Source organism: Bombina bombina, chromosome 1 (assembly GCF_027579735.1).
Source record: "Bombina bombina isolate aBomBom1 chromosome 1, aBomBom1.pri, whole genome shotgun sequence".
NCBI classification, from domain to species: domain Eukaryota; kingdom Metazoa; phylum Chordata; class Amphibia; order Anura; family Bombinatoridae; genus Bombina; species Bombina bombina.
The window spans coordinates 1,057,706,059-1,057,728,964 of record NC_069499.1 but is presented as its reverse complement, the minus strand read 5'-3'; the positions used below and the strand labels follow the sequence as shown (position 1 = coordinate 1,057,728,964).

General features: G+C 39.8%; 1 long non-coding RNA gene and 4 other non-coding genes across 5 annotated transcripts; all 5 read left to right on the top strand.

Moving 5' to 3' along the window:
* Nucleotides 1–15,346: 15,346 nt before the first annotated feature.
* Nucleotides 15,347–15,439, top strand: LOC128646134 (small nucleolar SNORD12/SNORD106). Its single transcript, XR_008400206.1, has one exon. It is a non-coding gene; the product is annotated as a small nucleolar SNORD12/SNORD106 (small nucleolar RNA).
* Nucleotides 15,440–15,491: 52 nt separating this feature from the next.
* LOC128638010 (uncharacterized) lies at nt 15,492–21,107 on the top strand. Its single transcript, XR_008399034.1, has 6 exons — nt 15,492–15,601; nt 16,161–16,236; nt 17,841–17,914; nt 19,446–19,500; nt 19,805–19,857; nt 21,022–21,107. It is a non-coding gene; the product is annotated as an uncharacterized LOC128638010 (long non-coding RNA).
* LOC128646132 (small nucleolar SNORD12/SNORD106) lies at nt 16,002–16,094 on the top strand. Its single transcript, XR_008400204.1, has one exon. It is a non-coding gene; the product is annotated as a small nucleolar SNORD12/SNORD106 (small nucleolar RNA).
* Nucleotides 17,674–17,764, top strand: LOC128646131 (small nucleolar SNORD12/SNORD106). The gene has a single exon (XR_008400203.1). It is a non-coding gene; the product is annotated as a small nucleolar SNORD12/SNORD106 (small nucleolar RNA).
* On the top strand, nt 19,609–19,702 carry LOC128646133 (small nucleolar SNORD12/SNORD106). The gene has a single exon (XR_008400205.1). It is a non-coding gene; the product is annotated as a small nucleolar SNORD12/SNORD106 (small nucleolar RNA).
* Nucleotides 21,108–22,906: the final 1,799 nt, after the last annotated feature.

Genomic DNA, 22,906 nt, shown 5'->3' with positions numbered 1-22,906 from the left:
ACGGGACCATGTAGTAAATTAAGAGGGAGCAGAATGCAGGACCGGTTAATGCATTGACGCTTATAGTCACACTGAGGGAGGGAGACTAGCTTTTAAAATAGGTTAGTGATTTACAACATTTTTCCAGGGTCAGAAATTTCCTACTCACTTTACTTGTTTTTGCAGCCAGCCTCACTGTATTCCTGTAGTCTACTTCAATGTAAACGTTTTAATGACCTGATCCTCCCGCACATGGTTTGTGAAGAAAACATTGTGTAACTGTGGGGTCACAGGGCAGCATACAGCCAATAAACAACCTCCTGGATCTCCGGTGTAACCTAGCTGATATTTATCTTTTACTGTCTCAGCCAGCCTTCCTCACTGCGTGCTAAGCTAACTGTGCTTGGTTGTCAGACACTGCCTCATGCCTGCCTGTCATTACGGCATCAGAGCAATGTCAGCGTTTGCAGCCAGCATGATTGGGAGATGTTCCTCACAATCCCTTCTATTTTGGTCAGTCACGACTCCCTTATAGGAGAGTGGAGAGGTGGGGAAGCACAGGGGCGCTCTTGAGCTAAAGTATGTAAATGATAGAAATGCACAGGGCATTAAAAAAATTACAAGTTTTATTTCCTTCCAATATGCCGGCTCTGTCCCTACCTGACCCATGTGCCCCAGCCAGCTGCCCATATCGCCCGCCCCTAGAAACGGCCCTGCCACTCACTATAAACTACCCCTGCACTGCATCCTCCATACTCTGTACTGTAACAGAGTATGGACTCAGGATGCCGGGGTAGTTTATACTGACTGGAACATCTGAGCGGTCACTGAGTTGTTGTAAGCAATTGTGTGCACAATTCAAACCCTGCTTACTTACCGCCCATCACTGCGATCTGGCTCACACAGCCTCTGCAGAGTTAGATGTCGCCGGCCAGTAAGGTTGGACTGTGAGTGCTGCAGCCGCGTGTGTAAAGGCTGTGGTCGTGTAACTCAGAATAAGTGGCAACTGAGTCACGTGACGGTGGGTGCTGACGTCACTGCCTGTCTATCACTCACCTGTGCCGGGCGGGTAAAAAATTGCGGGAATTTGTTTTAAAAAAAAATGCGCACAAAAAAAAAATAATAAAAATTTATATATATATTTCTTTTGTTTGTTGGAACCGGTGTGGTGGGCACAGCAAAGGGAGCCTAACAGCCGCACTGATCAGGGCAAAAAAAAAATCTGCTGCTCTCAGTCTCTGCAGCAGCTGAGCCAGCCCAACTGAGCTGTCGGCCAGCAGCCCACCGGGATTTTTCCCGGTATCCCGGCTGCCCAATCCGGCCCTGTAGAGGACTCTTCAGCATAGAGATCTCTTAGTGCAAATCGCTAAAGAAAAGGCAGAGTTCCGCATTGCTCAACTGCAGGAGACCATATCTGATAGATCCACATCAACTAAGCTCACTGCACGTACTTCTAGATCCTCTCGCTGAATTTCAACATTAAGCGACAAGCTAATAGAGGCCCGTGCTGATGCGGAATAAAAAAAAGTGCAAAGCTCCTTTACCAGAAGAGAAGCAGAGATGGAAGCCCAAAGCAAAGCTCTCCAAGCACAAAGGGCTGCCCAGGAAGCAGAGATGGAAGCCCAAAGCAAAGCTCTCCAAGCACAAAGGGCTGCCCAGGAAGCAGAGATGGAAGCCCAAAGCAAAGCTCTCCAAGCACAAATGGCTGTCCAGCAAGCAGAGGTGGATTCCCAAATAAAGGTTCTGCAAACGGAAAAGGAAGAAGCAGCAGCCCTAGCAAGGCTGAAAGTCCTTGAACAAGCAATGGGAGAAAGTACTAATTCAGATTGCCATATCCCAGCAGATCTGGAAGACCCAGTTGAACTCACTAGTAAATATGTGCTAAAGCATAATATTTGCAACGATACAGAGTCATCTCCTGTGCCTCCTATTAACACCATCGTTCTCAATCTCAACACAGAGACCTCTCAGCACCAAATGCCTGAGTCTCTTCAAATCCACAACACAAGTGCATCTAAGCAGCAAACCACATCACCTCCCGCTGACAATAAGGTGACTTCCAGTGACAAGCCGCAGCTCAAGCCACAGCCAGCAGAAGCCTTAGAGACTACACCACAGTTGAATACTCTTGCAACATAATTTTATCCTGGTAAACTTCACCCTTCTTCACCAAAGAACTTTCACACCCAAGGGGTTCCTCAAGTTACTTTGGAACCAAAGAGTGAGAGATCAGACTTGACTGACTTCGCCAGATACATGATACGCCGTGAGCTCTAACACAAGCCTCTCAAGGTTTGACGACTGTCCAGAGAGCTACAGGGCCTGGAGATCAACCTTCAAGGCTGCTACCGCTGATCTCGACCTTATAACCAAGGAGGAACTTGATTTGCTCATAAAGTGGCTGGGGCCAGAATCTGCAGATCATGTTAAAAGACTGAGAACAGTACATGTTGACCACCCAGATTCAGGCCTTGTTGCTGTATGGGCAAGACTTGAGCAAGCCTATGTTAGCTCTGAAGCCATAGAAAGCACTCTGTTCAAGAGACTGCAAAACTTCCCGAAAATAGGGAACAAAGACTATCGCAAGCTTCAAGAACTAAGTGACCTTCTCATGGAGCTAGAGTTGGCAAAGACAGACCCACGTCTACCTGGACTAAGCTTTCTGGACACTGCTCATGGTGTCAATTCAGTGGTGTCTAAACTGCCATGTAACCTGCAAGAGAAATGGGCACAACAGGGCTCAAGATACAAAAGAGACTATAACGTATCCTTTCCTCCATTCTCATATTTTTGCAGGTACATCAGCGATCAAGCCTGGATGAGAAACGATCCCAGCTTCAGCTTCTGCGAACCCAACTTGCCTGCTTCATCATCCTCACCAACATCATCAAGGTATGATAACACGGAAGCTAAACAAAGAGACTTTAATAGAGCAATATCTGTTAAAAGGACATACATCTCACCACCCGTATCCTCTCCTGCATACCAGAGTGACTCGGGCGAGAGAGATAAAGACCCGAATCATAAGTGCCCTATTCACAGGAAGCATCACCCTCTTAAGAAATGTCGTGGGCTTAGGGCAAAGACTTTACAAGAGCGCAGGGAGATTCTCCAGAAACTTGGAGTATGCTACAGGTGTTGTGCTTCTTATGGTCACTTTGCTAAAGACTGTAAAGTTGTTATAAAGTGCACAGAATACAGTAGCGACAGACACGTTACAGCTATGTATCCTACTCCATTTACAGACAACCCACAGCAGCTAACTGCCTCCACCCCTGTCTCAATTCATGGCAGGGAGCAACAAAGTCGTGATCCAGTCACAGTGAGTGTTTCCTCTGCATGCACAGAAGTCTGTGGAGAAGGCTTAGACTACAAATGCTGTGCCAAGGTATGTCTAGTCAAGATTTACCCACAGGATCAACCTGAGAAAGTTGCTAGGATGTATGCTATAATAGATAAGCAGAGCAACAGATCCCTGGTTAAGCCTAAATTCTTTGAGATCTTCGGCATAGAGGGTCATGCAACACCGTATACTATCAGAACCTGTTCTGGTCATGTAGAGGCCTTTGGCAGAAGGGCCAATGGATTAATTGTCTCTCATATCAAAGGATACAAAGGCATACCCCTACCAACATTAGTCGAGTGTGACCAGATACCAGACGAAAGGGAAGAGATTCCTACTCCAGAGGCTGCCTATCACCATCCTCACTTAAGGCACCTTGTTGATGAGATTCCGGCAATGGACATGAATGCTGAAATCTCATATTTTTGCAGGTACATCAGCGATCAAGCCTGGATGAGAAACGATCCCAGCTTCAGCTTCTGCGAACCCAACTTGCCTGCTTCATCATCCTCACCAACATCATCAAGGTATGATAACACGGCAGCTAAACAAAGAGACTTTAATAGAGCAATATCTGTTAAAAGGACATACATCTCACCACCCGTATCCTCTCCTGCACACCAGAGTGACTCGGGCGAGAGAGATAAAGACCCTAATCGTAAGTGCCCTATTCACAGGAAGCATCACCCTCTTAAGAAATGTCGTGGGCTTAGGGCAAAGACTTTACAAGAGCGCAGGGAGATTCTCCAGAAACTTGGAGTATGCTACAGGTGTTGTGCTTCTTATGGTCACTTTGCTAAAGACTGTAAAGTTGTTATAAAGTGCACAGAATACAGTAGCGACAGACACGTTACAGCTATGCATCCTACTCCATTTACAGACAACCCACAGCAGCTAACTGCCTCCACCCCTGTCTCAATTCATGGCAGGGAGCAACAAAGTCGTGCTCCAGTCACAGCGAGTGTTTCCTCTGCATGCACAGAAGTCTGTGGAGAAGGCTTAGACTACAAATGCTGTGCCAAGGTATGTCTAGTCAAGATTTACCCACAGGATCAACCTGAGAAAGTTGCTAGGATGTATGCTATAATAGATAAACAGAGCAACAGATCCCTGGTTAAGCCTAAATTCTTTGAGATCTTCGGCATAGAGGGTCATGCAACACTGTATACTATCAGAACCTGTTCTGGTCATGTAGAGGCCTTTGGCAGAAGGGCCAATGGATTAATTGTCTCTCATATCAAAGGATACAAAGGCATACCCCTACCAACATTAGTCGAGTGTGACCAGATACCAGACGAAAGGGAAGAGATTCCTACTCCAGAGGCTGCCTATCACCATCCTCACTTAAGGCACCTTGTTGATGAGATTCCGGCAATGGACATGAATGCTGAAATCTTGGTCCTGCTAGGAAGAGACATTCTCAGAGTACATAAAGTACGCGAGCAGTGCGATGGATCTGACAATGCCCCTTATGTACAAAGACTGGATCTAGGCTGGGTGATAGTGGGCGATGTATGCTTGAATAGTATGCGTACGTCATCTGAGATCCACTCCTTCAAAACTTACATATTAGGAAATGGACGTGCATCCCACTTCAAACAGTGCTCTCATCATTATGAAGTAAGGGAGAAGCCTCCTGACATCATCCAAATACCCAATGTTACTCCTATACTTTGTGATGACAATCTGGGTACCACAGTGTTTTGTACTACAAGTGATGACAACAAAATAGCCTTGTCAGTTGAAGACAGAGAATTCATCAAATTAATGGACAAAGAATTCTTCAAGGACGTGTCTAAACAACTGGGTTGCACCATTGCCTTTTTGTGCTGCAAGGGTCAAACTCCCAAACAGACGTTATCCAGATTCAACTCACTTCAACGAACACTAAAGAACAGGCCTGAAATGAAGGACCATTTCATTGCCTTTATGAAAAGAATCTTTGACAATGATCATGCCGAACCAGCTCCACCACTTCAAAAACTCCAAGAGTGCTGGTACCTGCCTTTCTTCGTAGTGTATCATCCACGTAAGCCAAAACAAATCAGGGTAGTGTTCTACTCCAGTGCCAAGCATCAAGGCGTATCCCTGAACAATGTTCTTCTCACTGGTCCTAACCTAACCTACAACCTTGTAGGTGTACTTATGAGGTTCAGAAGAGAGCCAGTTGCCATAACTGCTGATATTGAACAAATGTTTCATTGCTTTGTTGTACAAGAAGACCATAGGAACTTCCTACTTCCTAAGGTTTCTGTGGTACCTTGACAACAACATGGACAATGAAATGATTGAGTACCGCATGAAGGTACATGTTTTCGGAAATAGCCCTTCACCTGCTGTTGCAACATATTGTTTTACGAAGGACTGCTCTTGGCGGAGAAAAGGAGTATGGTGTGGATGCTCGACACTTCGTTGAGAGAGACTTCTATGTCGACGATGGACTTAAATGGAGAAGCCATAGATCTGCTCCAAAGGACACAAAGTATGCTTTCTGAGGCTAACCTCAGACTACACAAGATTGCTTCAAATAGTGTTGCTGTTATGAAGGCCTTTCAACCTGGCGACCATGCCACAGGGTTTAAAGACTTAAATCTGGGAATGGACATTCCACCTGTACAGAGAAGTGGGCATACGGTGGGACTTGCTAAAGGATACCTTTGGCTTTCAAGTCAGCTCTGCAGATAAGCCATTTACCAAACGTGGTGTTCTGTCAGTGGTGAACAGTCTATACAATCCACTGGGATTTGTGGCCCCCATCACCATACAAGGTAAAGCCCTATTGAGGCAGCTCTCAGAGACTATTAAAGATTGGGATGCTCCACTACCAATAGACAAGCTTTCAAGGTGGGAGTCCTGGAAACATTCTCTACATGCCTTAGATGGAATTTGTATACCACATTGCTACACTTCAGCTTCCCTTGCTACAAGTCAGAGAAAAGAGCTTCACATTTTCTCAGATGCTTCTACTGAGGCCATAGCAGCTGTTGCCTACCTCAAGGTAAGAGACTCTTCTAATCAAACCCATATAGGGTTTCTGTTTGGGAAAGCTAAGTTAGCTCCTAAGCCTGAACACACAATTCCCAGGCTTGAACTTTGTGGGACCATGCTAGCTCTAGAAATTGCAAATTTCATTCTGCGGGAGCTAGACATTCAGATAGACGATGTCAAGTTCTACACAGATAGCAAAGTTGTTCTGGGCTACATATACATGTATGTCAGCAACCGTGTAGAAAGAATCAGGAAATCATCTAAGCCCAAACAATGGCATTATGTTCCATCTGAAATTAATCCTGCAGATCATGCCACCAGGCCGGTGTCTGCAAGTGTCTTTGCAAATTATTCTTGGTTAACAGGCCCTGAATTCCTGCTGGATCATCCAGAAGAAACCACAGCTGATGTCTTCAGTCTTCTAGAACCTGACAACGATCCAGAGATTCGTCCTGAAGTAAAAACCCTTGTCACCAGAACTGAACAAAGACTCGTCTTGGGCTGTCAATGCTTTGAACGTTTCTCCAAGTGGACAAGGCTTGTACGTACCATTGCAAGGTTAGTCCACATTGCACACTACTTTCACACAAAGCCCACAGATGCTCACTGTCAAGGTTGCCATGTGTGCCAAAGGTTTCTTTCTGCAAAGGATATTGCTGAAAGTGAACTGTGCATAATATGCAGTGTACAACAGGATGTCTTTGGCTCAGAAAGTAAATGTGTACGTGACAAGAGGGACATTCCAAAAAACAGTCCAATAGTTAACCTGAACCCATTCATTGATGACGTTGGCATGTTAAGGGTTGGAGGACGATTAAACAAGGCTAAGTTGGGAGGTCAAGAACAGAATCCTCTCATTATACCTGCTCGCAATCATATCACCACTTTGCTCATACGGCACTGTCAGGGATTTTAGCGCATTAGCTGCTGTCACTTTAAATCTTAAACCAATTCACCCTACTTAAGGCTCCTCCTTTCTCTACTCCCTGCTTGGTAATTTGTTTCCAGTTGTTCAAGTGACTACTGCTGAAGAAACCTAGCCCTATCCTTCTGTCTAAGTTGGATTACCTACCTGAGCTTCTTAAATTTCAGCTGAGTTCTGCTGCTCTCAGCTCCTGCCTGTCAGCATCCCTTCAACAGCAAACTTCAGCTTTACCGGAACCAAAGTTTCAGGCACAGTTCCCTTCATTCTGCTACTCCGGTGTGTGTGACGTCACACCCGGCTTCTCACCACTCTCGCAGTGCGTGTACCGCGCTCTCTCTCCGCAAATCCTCTAAGAATTGGTCTGTATGCTTAACTTACCTTTGCTGGATAACTGCATTTCATTGTTACTCATGCTAACAGAAAACTGCTACCTTAAGTGACTGTTTGCTTTTTTTACTTGAAAAGTATTCTTGTCTGCCATACTTGTTGCTTATATTTCTATTGAATGACATGCCATTTATTGACTGCTTAAACCCAGCATAACCACTGAAGTCATTGCAACCTCTCTTAATTATCTCAGCTTGTGCTTATACCTACAGTAATTCATGCTATAACGCCTTCAGGACAAGGTTCAGTATTTCTGTCTCAATTAACACATTGTGGGGCTTGAGCTTTAGTACATTTACATTGTCCTTTTCCACACACATTGCTATGCTCTATCTATTTAGTGTGTCATACAAATTGCACTTGTAGTTGTAACCTCTGCCTTCAACTCTATATTTAGGCTGGTTGTGAATGTGTGTGTGTGAATACTGTATGAGCATGTCTGTTCCTTTGTTCCTTATATAACCTCATTAGGAACAATATCTATCATATTTATCTATTGATACCTCTCTATCATATTTATCTGTTTGATACCTAACTATCATAATTATTCTGGTTGCGTGACAGCTCCGTATTTCACTCTGTACCCTACAGTAGTGACTCTCAGTTCAATGAGCATAACTGGATTCCTATAAGTTAGATCTTCGTCAATCAAAGGTTTGGTGTGAGGCTGAGTGGTCCTACATTAGAGGATACTAGGTACCAGAACATTTCCATCACCTGTTCTGACATACAATACATATCATTACAGGCACTACCATGAAGGGGTTAAGCACCAAGGTAGACACTTCACAGAAGGTGCCATAAGAGCTGCAGGCCTTTGGATTATAGGAGCAAAAAGACAGATTACAGCTACACTGCATAGTTGTGTTCAGTGCCGTAAACTAAGAGGTAAATATCAGCAACAGCAAATATCAGATTTGCCAGCTGACAGGTTAAGTACTGACCCACCTTTCACTCATGTTGGTTTGGATGTCTTTAGACCATGGCTGGTAACAGCCCGCAGAACTCGAGGTGGCCAAGCAAATAGCAAACGATGGGCAGTGTTGTTCACTTGCATGAGTGTGCGTGCAGTACACATTGAAGTAATAGAATATATGGATGCATCAAGTTTCATAAATGCTCTAAGGCGATTCCTTGCCATCAGAGGACCAGTCAAAACATTAAGATCTGACTGTGGAACTAATTTCGTTTTAGCCTGTCGAGAGCTACATCTCAACTCTAGGCAAATTCAAGACCTTTTAACTGAAAAGGGCTGTACATGGATTTTCAATCCTCCTCATTCTTCCCATATGGGTGGCTCTTGGGCGAGAATGATAGGTATCACACGTAAAATACTGGACTCCATGCTTATGGACTTGAAATCCACAAGACTCACCCATGAGATTCTAACCACCTTCCTGGCAGAAGCATCTGCCATAATCAATTCAAGACCACTTGTTCCAGTATCTGTAGATCCAGGGCCCCAACCCTCCTCTCTCCAGCTACTCTTCTCACCCAGAAGCTTGGGTATGTTCCTGTTCCCCCTGGAGACTTTAAAACAGGAAATATGTGCTACAATCAGTGGAAGCGAGTACAACACCTTGCCAACTGCTTCTGGAATCGTTGGAAGATGGAGTATCTCTCTACTCTGCAAGGACGCAGCAAATGGCAACGTCTGAACCCTAACATCAAGGTTGGAGATCTCGTTCTCCTCAAGGACTAGCAAGCTGAAAGAATCGAATGGCCCATGGGACTGATTGTAAAGAGCATTCCTAGTGATGATGGAAAGGTGCGTAAGGTGGAGGTGAAAGTTGCAAGACAAGGGACTATAAAAACTTTCATCAGACCGATCACGGAACTTATCTTGCTCTTGCCATTTGGAGACTGAGCCTACTTATGTATGCTGTCGGATTCTTCCTGTGACTTCAAGTTGAAGAATCTCGAACTTTAATTGACACAACTTGAAGTCTTATATTATAGTTGTTCTTGCATTATACGTATGTTCTCCTTATATCTTTCAAGTCTTCAAGACATCTCTGCAAATTACATTGTTATGCATAACTTTCTTTATGATTTAAATAGTGCCATTTACTATGCCAGACAGGGAGTGTGCTGCCTCAATGGGGCATAGAATATTACATAGCCCCTGTTAATATTCATGTTGTTATAGTTAAGAAATTATATATTTTTATGCATTTTTTCTCAAGGCTTCCCTATGTTTATTCTGTACCTGCCATCTAGTGACCCTTTTTTGGTAATGCCCCTGTTTTCTATAGTATCTTACCTCTGACCTATTATGCATTTCCTTTTTGTGTATGGCTCTGCCCTTCTAGTTTGATGATGTTTTCCTGTGTCATGGCTGCAGCTAACAGGCCTCATGTAACAAGCACTCATGTTAATTACATTGCAAGCTATGATCAGTATCAACTTTTGACCGCTTAAATACTGTAACCATTCATTCATCTGCTGTATTTTATTATCTGCTGTAACCTGATATTCAGAATAAAGCAACTTTGTGGATGGACAAAGTATTGGTGAGATCAGCTAGGATTGTCTGCAGTGATTGTATCTTCTTATACAGGCCAGAGATAGAGGTCTCATCAAGGGATAGATCATTATTACAACTATCTGAGTCAGAATACCAATCATAAACTTATAGAGACTCTATACAAACGTTATCAATACATTTAGTATTATGTACACCATGTTATTTTGAGTAATGTATATAGAAGAAACAATTTTGCTTTACAAGGGTGTTTATATTTGGGAATTATTGTACAAATAACCAATCCCAATACTGATATAATAAACAAGACCGGTTTCTTATTCACTCCCTTGTATTGCATTATGGACAATTTTGAGAGTATTTAGTCCTTATTGTAATTACAAAGTCCAGAGTATTATGTATGACATTTTACAATGACTGAATGAGGGCTTTCTACATAAGTGCCCCTCAGTTCCGGCTAAATTGATTAATTAATCTATACAACGTGCTTATCAGACATCAAGCTCTTTTGAGCACTGTACAAATCTTACTTCTGCAAGTGATTTTAACCATTTATGATTAATTGCCACACCATCATGACAATTTAGGGGAATAGAGTGCTATAATGTGTATTCTTATTTACAACAATCTCCAGTTGTAATTATTTCAGTACCCAAGATGGCGGCAAATAGGTATAGGGGGGAGGGTTAGAGAGCTGTATGGGGGGGATCAGGGAGGTTGGGGGCTAAGATGGGATCCAACACTGCAGAATCAATTGAAGAAAAAAAAAAAAGCTTTTTATTTTAGTACTGGCAGACTTTCTGCCACTACTTAAGATGGCAGTGACAATTGTGTGGTGGGGTAGGGTTTAGGGGGTGGGATGTGTCAGGTGGGAGGCTGATTTCTACACTAAAGCTAAAATTAACCCTACAAGCTACCTAAATTAAGCCCTTCACTGCTGGGCATAATACAAGTGTGGTGCACAGCGGCATTTAGCGGCCTTCTAATTACCAAAAAGCAGTGCCAAAGCCATATATGTCTGCTATTTCTGAACAAAGGGGATCCCAGAGAAGCATTTACAACCATTTGTGCCATAATTGCACTACCTGTTTGTAAGTAAATAATTTTAGTGAGAAACCTAAAATTGTGAAAAATGTAACGATTTTTTTTTTTATTTGATCGCATTTGGCGGTGAAATGGTGGTATGAAATATACCAAACGGGCCTAGATCAATACTTTGGGTTGTCTACTACACTACACTAAAGCTAAAATTAACTCTACAAGCTCCCTAATTAACCTCTTCACTGCTGGGCATAATACACGTGTGGTGCGCAGCAGCATTTAGCAGCCTTCTAATTACCAAAAAGCAACGCCAAAGCCATAAATGTTTGCTACTTCTGAACAAAGAGGATCCCAGAGAAGCATTTACAAACATTTGTGCCATAATTGCACAAGCTTGATTGTAAATAATTTCAGTGAGAAACCTAAAGTTTGTGAAAAAGTGAACTATTTTTTTTAATTTGATTGTATTTGGTGGTGAAATGGTGGCATAAAATATACCAAAATGGGCCTAGATCAATACTTTGGGATGTCTTCTAAAAAAAAAATATGTACATGTGAAGGGTTATTCAGGGATTCCTGAAAGATATCAGTGTTCCAAAGTAAATAGTGCTAATTTTGAAAAAAAAAAAAAACTGGTTTGAAATAGCAAAGGGCTACTTGTACTTATTGCCCCATAACCTGCAAAAAAAGCAAAGAACATGTAAACATTGGGTATTTCTAAACTCAGGACAAAATTTAGAAACTATTTGACATGGGTATTTTTTGGTGGTTGTAGATGTGTAACAGATTTTGGGAGTCAAAGTTAGAAAAAGTGTGTTTTTTCCATTTTTTATATCATATTTTATAAAATTTGTTATAGTAAATTATAAGATATGATGAAAATAATGGTATCTTTATAAAGTCCATTTAATTGCAAGAAAAATGGTATGTAATAAATGGGTACAGTAAATGAGTAAGAGGAAAATTACAGCTAATCACAAACATTGCAGAAATGTAAAAATAGCCCTGGTCCCAAACGTCAGAAAATGGAAAAGCGCTGTGGTCCTTAAGGGGTTAAAATTGTATTCTCTGTATCATGCAGACATCCCAAGTCTCCCGGAAGATCCGGGAGTCTCCCGCATTCAAATACCTCCTCCCTGACGCCCGCAAATGAATTGAACTCTCCCGGAAGGCAGCTGAACCCAAGTCAAGTGGTAATTTATTAATATTATTTCTTCAGCTAACAGAGCGTGCATAATGATTTTTTGTGTGATATCTGACAACACAAAACAAATCGTTATGCACGCTCTCTGTTACTAGGCAGAGTACTCTCGCTGTGCGTGTTCTATGTTTTCGTGATTGGCTGCTTTACTGGTCCACTTCCTGTGTTGCTGTGGTAACCACCCGGTACCCCCCCCAACTGTCACGATTTTCGCGGGACAGTCCCGATTTTAGGGGTCTGTCCCGGGTTGCTAGCCATCTGTTTCGATTTACCCCAGGCATTAAAAAAAAAAAAAAAAAAAATTTTAATTCTGTTGGGCCCATACTCAGAAGCAGTTGGCTTTGCTCTCACATGGTTAGATACCTGTTAAATTCCCTGTGGAAAAGGAATGGTGTGTGGGTTAAGCAGGAGTAAGAAGGCTGTATACACTCTGACCACGGGTAATGGTGACCTCTCTAACCTACCTCTGGTAGTGATGATGTCTAACCCCTGGTGATAATACTAGCATGCCTTCAGTTTTATACAATGAGCAGTGCTAATACCAGGGTAACGAACAGTGGCAGCCGCAGACTGCCAGCTAATGTGCTTGCCAACCCCAGGACCCCATACAATGAATTACAGATACCCATATATGATGTAGTGTGTGTGTCTATCTGTATCCATAACTGTGTGTGTGTATCTGTATGTATAAGTTTATGCTATGTAGTGTGTGTGTGTCTGCATGTATAAATGTAAGCTATGTAGTGTGTGTATGTGTATCTGCATGTATAAGTGTGTATCTGCATGTATAAGTGTATGCTATGTAGTGTGTGTGTGTCTGCATGTATAAGTGTATACTATGTAGTGTCTGTGTATCTGCATGTATAAGTGTATGCTGCATGTATAAGTGTATGCTATGTAATGTGTGTGTGTGTATCTGCCTGTATAAGTGTATGCTATGTAGTGTGTGTGTATCTTCATGCGTAAGTGTATTCTATGTAGTGTGTGTATCTTCATGTGTAAGTGTATCCTATGTAGTGTGTGTGTATCTGCATGTATAAGTGTATGCTATGTAGTGTGTGTATCTGCATATATAAGTGTATGCTATGTAGTGTGTGTATCTGCATGTGTAAGTATTTGCTATGTAGTGTGTGTGTGTGTATCTGCATGTATAAGTGTATACTATGTAGTGTGTTTATCTGCATGTATAAGTGTATGCTATGTAGTGTGTGTGCATCTGCATGTGTAAGTGTATGCTATGTTGAGTGCTACTGTGCATTTTTGCTGACTTTAAAGGCCAGAATTTAGAACATTAATGGGGAATGCAGAGAGCAGTTTTAAAGAATTTATTATTAAATGTCCAATTAAGATAAAAATATTTATTTTTTAATGTCTTTGCAAAGGATAATTAAATACATAGCTCACATAGCCATACCAGTGGTTTGAGCTTGTGTTTGATTTGCTGCCTAAGTGTATTAAAATCTATGACTTTATTTAGAATTTTATTTATATTACTTTGGTCTTATGATTTGTTTAAGCCCCGCCCACCACATTTAAATTATTTTCTGCGGGGGGGGGGGGGTCCCTCTTTTGAATTTTGAAATGTTGGGAGGTAGTGCAGACGCGGTCATAGGATTGAAGTAAGTGGGACACATGTCAGATCATGTCGTTAATAGTACTGTTTTATGTTATACGCATCTAGCCTGGTAACTAACTAAACTTAATCAACTGGATTTTAACATCCTCAAAGCTCAAATAAGAACCCAAATCTAGAAAGTTAGGTAAGTACTGAATTGAAAATGACAGGCATACAAAATAAAGGTGTAAAATAATTTAATATTGTCACTTTGTTGATGATTTGCATGGCATATTTATAATTTATGTGACAGTTGTCTTGGGACCTCTTTTTGAATCTTCTATCACTACTTGGCACCTTTGACATGCTTTTTAGCCAGTCAGAATAAAGAGTCACACACTTTAGGGGAACTATGGATATATATATATATATATATATATATATATATGAGTCACAGTTTAGGGGAAATATTATATATATATATATATATATATATATATAGATATAGATATAGATATATATATATATATATATATATATATATATATATATATATATATATATATATAGTAGTAGTTTAGTCTATCACCACCATTTTTTCTACATATATTATACACCCCCTGAAATGAGTTTTTGCAGGTTGGGATGTCTGATCATGAAATAAAAATGTTGGGTTTTATGTCTGTTTAAACAGTTTATTCTCACTAAGTTGCTTTTGACGTGCATAAACTACATTCATTTTTGGTTACACTATATCCAGTATTTCTATAACTCCCAACATTTCTGAGACTTCCACTTTAATAAAAAAAAATACACTGAAAAGCGAATGCGCAGGTACATGAAACGAGTCAACGTGTAGGAGTGTCTTGTCGAAATCTGCGACCCGACGGAATTTGTGACCATTACGTCACTACAGGGGCAGAACACACAACAGCATGCGTATTACGTAGTCCAATAGCTAATTTTGTGCTTTAGTGCGCAGACGCGTGATGCAATGTACGCATGCGCCACATTTGACTATATAAGTCAGTGGACACAATTCTTTCAGTCTTTTGGTGCGTGTTAACGACTAGGTGAGTACGTGTATATGCCATGTGCTGGGTGTTTGTAGTAGTCTTTGGACTTTTTTTTTTGTTTTATCGAAATGCTTTAGCAACGTCATGCCTAGTTAACGTAATTTCTTTAATTTGTGTAACTTTTATCGCTTTTTACGCTGTACTGGGCGGCGTAAATCTGCAGTCCACGCCGGTCGTCTGTAAACTATTAAGTAGAAATGCAATTATGTTCATGGCTGTCTCACTGTTTTTGAGGGTCGAGTTTATGTAAATCAGTTGTTAAACAAATATATATATTATATATTTTATATATTTATATTTGCGTCCAAATTGATGCTTAATCGCGATTACCTTCCTCGTTTGTGCGTGTTCTGGTTATAGTGATATGCTGATGTCTATGATGACTAAACTTTTTTTCCCCATCAGATCGACACTGTTGATTGTAAAGCTGAATAAGCCAGTTGTGTCTGATGCATCAGCAGAATATATTAAATGCCTTGGTTTGATCACCTTAACACAGCTGAAACATCTAATCTATCCTTTTATCTCTTTAGGAAGATGGCGCATCGCATGTATACACGTGGAAGCAATGTCTCAAAAACCTATATTTTATGCTTTGGTCCATATTAGGCTTTAATAAAGGTTTGTATATGCTTATGTGCTGTAATTTATGACACGCAATTTAGTTTTAGGTGAATCCCTTAAATATTTTATTTTTTTCCATCCAGATCTGTTTATTCTAAATAGACATTTTAGTTTTAATTTAGCAGAGTTTATCGGTGGAGTTGTGAAACTAGCAGTGCTCTGTGTACCCAATGGTTCTTCTGTGTCTAAAACCTTTGGGGGGTGTTAAAAACAGTACAAGGTTGCTGGTTTTGCAATTGCATACTCATAACAAATTAGAGCATTTCATTTTTTGATTTCTGGTCCTTAAATGCTGAAAAGCTTTTTTTTTTTTTTTGACTCATTAGACACCGATCACTGTTCGGATACTGCACGTTAGTATAGTCTGAAGTCAGTATTTTCTTGGATATAGGAACCAGTTGATGTGTAGGATGACCAAACTTTTTTCCCCATCAGATCGACACTGTTGATTTGTGAAGCTTTTTAAGCCAGTTCTGTCTGACACATCCACAAACTGCTGGTTTGGATATATTTAAAACAAAATGGATTTTAAAGAGTTTTTTTTTTTTTCTTTTAGGCCGCTGTGTAAATGCTTGAAAAGCACAATGGCTTGAAGACTATTTTCCATAGATCTGGATTACTTCAAAATGAAGGTTAGTTATGTGCTGTAGTTTACCTATTTGGGCATGCTCACTGTTTAAAAATGGAGAAAACTTAATACAATATCCTGTGCTCCACCAAAACTTGAAGGGTTATTAAACAGTAAATGCTACAAAAGATAATGGAATCAAAGCAAAGATGTGACTATACACTGCAAAGTTGTAACCTGTGGCTTTTTTTTCTCTCTGGGCATATAAGTGATATTTATAAATGGGTCACTAGGGAATGTAACCAGTGACAGGAGTATTAAAGGGACATAAAACCCTAACTTAATTATTTAAAAAGAACATGATTTATAAGATTTGCCTTTTTAGGGTTTATTTTCATATATGAATAAATGAACATATCCCAATAAAGTGATATAAAAGAGCGCTGCTATTTAAAATATTAAAAAGCAATATTCAATATAAAACCAGGTAATACACTAAGTATAGTAGATCAAGTCTACCGTATTAGTCCTGTTTATTGTCCATAAACTGGTGGTAAATTGAAGGGATAAAGGTATCCTCCTGTTACGTGAGTAGGGCTGCTGCTCTTAATCCCAGAGAGTGTGGAACAACTGTTAAAATAGAAAGTAGAGAGGGCGCCACAATAGCGTGATACCGTCTGGATATGTAGGTATAGATATAAGTATTATGCTTACCAGATGGTGTGACACTGTACTGTGACCAGTGCAAGAAAGCAGGCTAGCACTTATCAGTGGCTAGTACACTGTGGAAGCCAAGCTCCAAAGGCACTTGTCCTAGTTGAAACTCTGAGTGTGTCTCCTGTTGGCTGGACTTCAGGTGCTGCAAAGGTGTAATCTTTTGTGTGTTCAGTTGGTATTGATAAACCACAACAGACAACTTCAAATAAAATGGCTTAATACTTATGACGCGTTTCTCAAACAGGTTGTTTCATCACATAAAAAAGTGAATAAGGTGTGTTTTGAAGCCACAACCTAATAAAATGGGTTGAGCTTGTAGGTATTATCAGATCTCATTACATTCTGCTTCTATCTTATGTCTATCCATTAACAAATCACTAATATTTGGAGAGAACAATGGAAAATTACATTTTATTACCTTATCTCCTTTAACCCACTGGGAGTGTAATTTCTTCTACTGGCTGTTTTAACACAGCTTGGCCTCAAGACCAAAAACTTTCAGGATGGGTGGGGATACCACAGGCTAAATTAATTCAAATCTCAATATAAGGGTAATGGAAATACTTGTAAACAATTTAATACACTCCAGCAGGTAAAGTGGATCACTGGGAACAAGTTAAAGGGGAGAACATTTTTGAGTAAACTGTCCTTTTAAAGGGGATAAACTAAGTATATAGTAAAACTGCAATCTAACAGCATTTTTTTTTACAATCTTATTGTTGAATCTGCTATCTTAGCTGTTGGAATGGATCAGATTATTTACAAATAGGTTCTTTACAAAAGGGCTGATGTGTATGATGACTAAACTTTTTTCCCCATCAGATCGACACTGTTGATTTTTGATGCTAGAAGCCAAATATGTCTGACACATCAGAAAAAAATAATTTTAATTTGCTTGGTGCAGACTATGAGTAGTGAGGTTTTTTTAAATCTATTTTTTTTCTTGTTTAGGAAAGAACTATCCTCTTGCATTTGCTTCCATTTGGAAGATGGAATGTTACTTAATCCAGAAAGTCTGAACAAAGGTATGTAATCATGGTATACATAACTTGCATTGTAAAGTGCTGCCAAACGCCATAGCAGATTTATGGTTTAAAAATACTGACTAATAGTAAAATACGTAAGACTAAACAGGAGGGCCCTACTTGTTGAATGGAACACAAGAAAACAGTTTAGTTTTAGCTAAAGCAATCTTTTTCCCATGGCACCAGTTTAGTTTTTTTCCTCTGATCTTGTTGCCCTTAAAGGGACAGTCTACCATAGAATTGTTTTAAAAGATAGATAATCCCTTTATTACCCATTCCCCAGTTTTGCATAACAGTTATATTATACTTTTTATTTACCTCCGATTACCTTGTATCTAGGAACCTTCTTCCAGCCCCCTGATCACATGACTGACTCATTATCTATTGTCTTAAATTTAGCATTGTTTTGTGCTAAATCTTAAATAACCCTCTGTCTGAACAGTTTTGAAAAGAGATTAAAAAAAACATGTGATAAGAGGCAGCACTCAAAGGCTTAGAAATAAGCATATGAGCCTACCTATGTGTAAATAACAAGAGAAAAAAGCAAATTTGATAAAAGTAAATTGGAAAGTTCATTAAAATTAAGTCCTATCTGAATAATGAAAGTTTAATTTATACTAGACTGTCCCTTTAAAGGTATTTAAACTGCTTGCTCAGTTAATTTGAGCCCTGCAAAACACTTAGTTGCAATTAACACTTGCATGACACCTTGCTGTGTCCCTTGCTTATAAAGCATGGTAATGTATTACTTTTTCCACATGGTTTACCTGACTTCTATAGGCTACTTGGTGCATCTAGACTTTATCTAAGCAAAGAAGCTTCTATAAACTTGAGAATTTTTGGTCACTAACCCTAGTAAGATTAAAATGTTTGAATGCTTTGTGGGATTGCATATTATAGTGCAGGTTCAACATTCTTAAAGGGACAGTAAACACCAGAATTTTTGTTTAAAAAGATACCGGTAATCCCTTTATTACTCATTCCCCAATTTTGCATAACAGTTATAATATACTTTTTACCTCTGATTACCTTGTATCTATGGCTCTGCAAACTGCCCCTTATTTCAGTTCTTTTGACAGACTTGCATTTTTAGTCAATCGGTGCTTGCTCCTAGGAGCTTCACGTGCCTGAGCTCAATGTTATCTATATGAAACGCATGAACTAACACCCTCTAGTGGTGAAAAAATGTCAAAATGCTTTCAGATTAGAGGTGGCCTTCAAGGTCTAAGAAATTAGTTTATGAACCTCCTAGATTTAGCTTTCAACTAAGAATATCAAGAGCAAAGCAAAATTGGTAAAAGTAAATTGGAAGTTGTTTAAAATTGCATGCCCTATTTAAATCATGATTTTTTTTTTGAGTTGACTGTCCCTTTAAAATTACAAGCACTAATGAATTAGAGCATGTTAAACTATTTAGGGAATTTCTTTTCCCTATCAGATGAAACTGATTTACAATACTGCTTTAAGATTTGGCACAAACACTCAAGGGTGACTTGGATGCATCAAATTAACTTTTTTTTTTTTCCTCAAGGAAAAGATTCAGTTGCAAGAAATGATTAATTGCTTCCTATGACCTTAAGCGAAAGGTATGTTATGATTTTTAACTTTCAATGTTGCATTTGCTTGACATTGGTTTAATATTTTGAAACTACTGTTAAAACGTTAGATTGCATTGGTGTTAGTGCAGCATACTTGCGTATGTGCGTGATGACTAAACTTTTTTTCCCCATCAGATCGACAATGTTGATTTTATGATGCTTAAAAGCCAGTAGTGTCTGACACATAAGCAAGTTTTGCAAACCTAAATTTTTTTTTTTATTTAAAAGCTGTTAAAGTAATTGCTAGGTTACCATAACCTCAGACAATTCCCTAACTGTACTCTTATTTTAGGTCTGCTTGAGGGAGAATTTCTTTAACAAAGATGTAACCAGTATTGTGAAAAGGTAAGTCTTGAAAACAATGTGAATTTGCTTTAATGAATAGTCACCTTTTTGGGTTAGCTGTATTACTAGAATCTAATGGCTGTATTGGAAACTACATTTTAGGTGTAACTCATTCTGCATTATTTCTTGTTAGATTTGGAAGTGTAGAACAGTTATATATTCCAGTAATTGGCTGCACACTGTTACATAGAACTCTAATTGGTCTCAGCAGAGAAACCTGTTACATGGCAGCACCTATTTCTTTAAAGGGACATAATACTCATATGCTAAATCACTTGAAACTGATGCAGTATAAGTGTAAGCTTAAGCTGACGGGGAAAATATCACCTGAGCATCTCTGTAAAAAGATATTTTTACCTCACAATTTCCTCAGCTCAGCAAGTTCTGTGTAAAAAGTTATACTTCAACTGCTCCCAGCTGCAGGTAAAAATAAAAAAAATGAAGAAATGAACAGCCAATCAGCATCAGCAGTGCTGAGGTCATGAACTTACTGTGATCTCATGAGATTTCATAGTAAGCTTCCTTTACCTGATTGGTGAAATAATGAGTTCATGAGGCTCATGCCCTAAGCTGTCCCAGGACACACACTAAAATGCTGCTTAGAAATCCTTTACAATGGGATGTGGCTACTGAGGAACTTTTTGAGGTGAAATATCTTTCTTTTTTACATAGATGTCCAGGAGATTTTCTAGTCTGCTTTTTACAGCTATGCTGCATCACTTTCAAGTGTTTAAACATTTGGGTATTATGGCCCTTTAATAGACAACTCTACTTGTTTATTTAACCCCTTAATGACCACAATGTACCCTTTATGTCACTGGTCGTTAAGTGTTTTTTCAGGACATAATAGCACAAGTCTAACAAGAACACGCTATTAATGCCCTCCCACCAGCAGGCTTTGTGGAATAGAGCAGTCTCAACGCTGGTGGCAAGACCGCGCTATAAAACAATCAAGTCCCAAAAAAAGGACAGCGACATACAGGGTACGTCGCTGGTCCTTAAGGGGTTAAATAAATAACATTTTAAATTCAGCTAAATGTTCTCAGACTAATTTCTTCTTTAAATGCTTCTATATAGCATTTATTTAGGGTTTAATGTCCCTTTAAATGTAGACTTGAGCATAATTACACGTGCATTAATTTATATATTTTTCTCCCTCTGCAGATCTTTGATACAACATGGGGCGTGACATATAAAGTACTGTTCATCATTAATTCAATTGTGTCAAATAAAATATATTTTTTGAGAAATCTGTATCTGATGTGATCATTTAAACATAGGTTAACCCCCTTAACGTGCAGGGTAGGTCCTCTAAAAAGTCAGTTAACGACCAAGTATGTACCCTGCACTTCCAGCTGTTTTCCGGTTATTGCAGTGATGCCTCGATATGGAGGCATCCTGCAATAACTGCATGGCCATCCAATGCAGAGACAGCCACTCTGTGGCCCTCTCTGCACCGGACATTAATGGCCGGTATCAGTGGGTGGGTGGCCATCGATGCGCCGTGTAATGTGGGGGAACTGCTGCACTGCAGAAAATGTAATTAAGTGGGAGAAAGGGGGTACTTAAAAAGAAAAAAAACAAACTTTAAGGGGTGGGGGAGCTACACTACAGAAAAGGGATTTTTAACTGGATTTTAAACATTTTTTTTCCCTAAGCTGGGTACTGGCAGACAGCTGCCAGTACCAAAGATGGCGCCCATTAAGGCAGAGGGGAAGGGTTAGAGTTGTTTGTTGGGGGGGGGCTAAGGGGATCCTACATAGCAGCATATGTAAATATGCCAAACCCCCACAAAGCACAAATATACCTTATTTTAGTACTTAAAGGGACAGTACACTGAAATTGTTTTTCCATAAATGTATTTTAAATGACTTATACCAACTGCAGAGTATAAAATATTTGAGAAATTGCATTTTCGGGTTTATTTGTGTATCTGAAGTAGCTGGTTTTGTGCTTTGAAACCACAGCCTATTACAATGGGCTGAGCTTCAGGTAATATCAGATCTCATTATGTTATCACTTTCATGTACACAGACTTGCTTCCTTATCTTATATTTGTCTGGAACACCAAAGCTCAATACATAGAGAACAATGGAAAATTATCATTTTATTACTTGACTATCATGCCCCCCACTGAGGGTGTAATCTCTTCTGCTGGCTGTGTTTACTTAGGCTTGTCAATATCATATACGCCTGTATCAAAACTTTCAGTATAGGTTGGGAAACCACAAGCTAAATCAGCTATTTCAAATGCTGAAATATGAGGAAAGGAGCTACTTGCAACCAATTTAATACACTCTAGCAGGTAAAAAGGATCATTGGGAATAATTTAAAGGGGAGAGTTTTTGGGTGAACTGTACCTTTAAGATGGTGGGGACAATTGTGGGGAGGGAAGAGCTGTTTGGGAGGGATTTGGGGGTCTGATGTTTTAGGTGGGAGGCTTATCTCTACACTAAAGCTAAAAGTAACCCTACAAGCTACCTAATTAACCCCTAGCCATAATACACGTGATGCGCAGCAGCATTTAGCGGCCTTCTGATTGCCAAAAAACAAAGCCATATACTGTGTGTCTGCAATTTCTGAACGAGGGATCCCAGAGAAGCATTTACACTCGTGCCATAATTGCACAAGCTGTTTGTAAATGATTTCAGTGAGAAACCTAAAATTGTGAAATTTAACTTTTTTAATTTGATTGCATTTGGCGGTGAAATGGTGGCATCAAATATACCAAAATGGGCCTAGATCAATACTTGATGTCTACTACAGTGATTTTTAACCTTTTTTTTGCCATGGCACACTTTTTTACATTAAAAAATCCTGTGGCACACCACCATCCCATATTTAAAAAATCACACATTGTAGCCTAATACAGCATATATATACACATACACACAAACACACACACTGTATGTATTGTGCTGTTATGCCATGCCTCCTACAAACTACCCCTGCACTGGGAGTTAAAAAACAAGCAAAGTTTAAAAAATGTCACTGTTGTCAGTCTGCCGTGGCACACTTGAGGATCTCCCACGGCACACTAGTGTGCCAC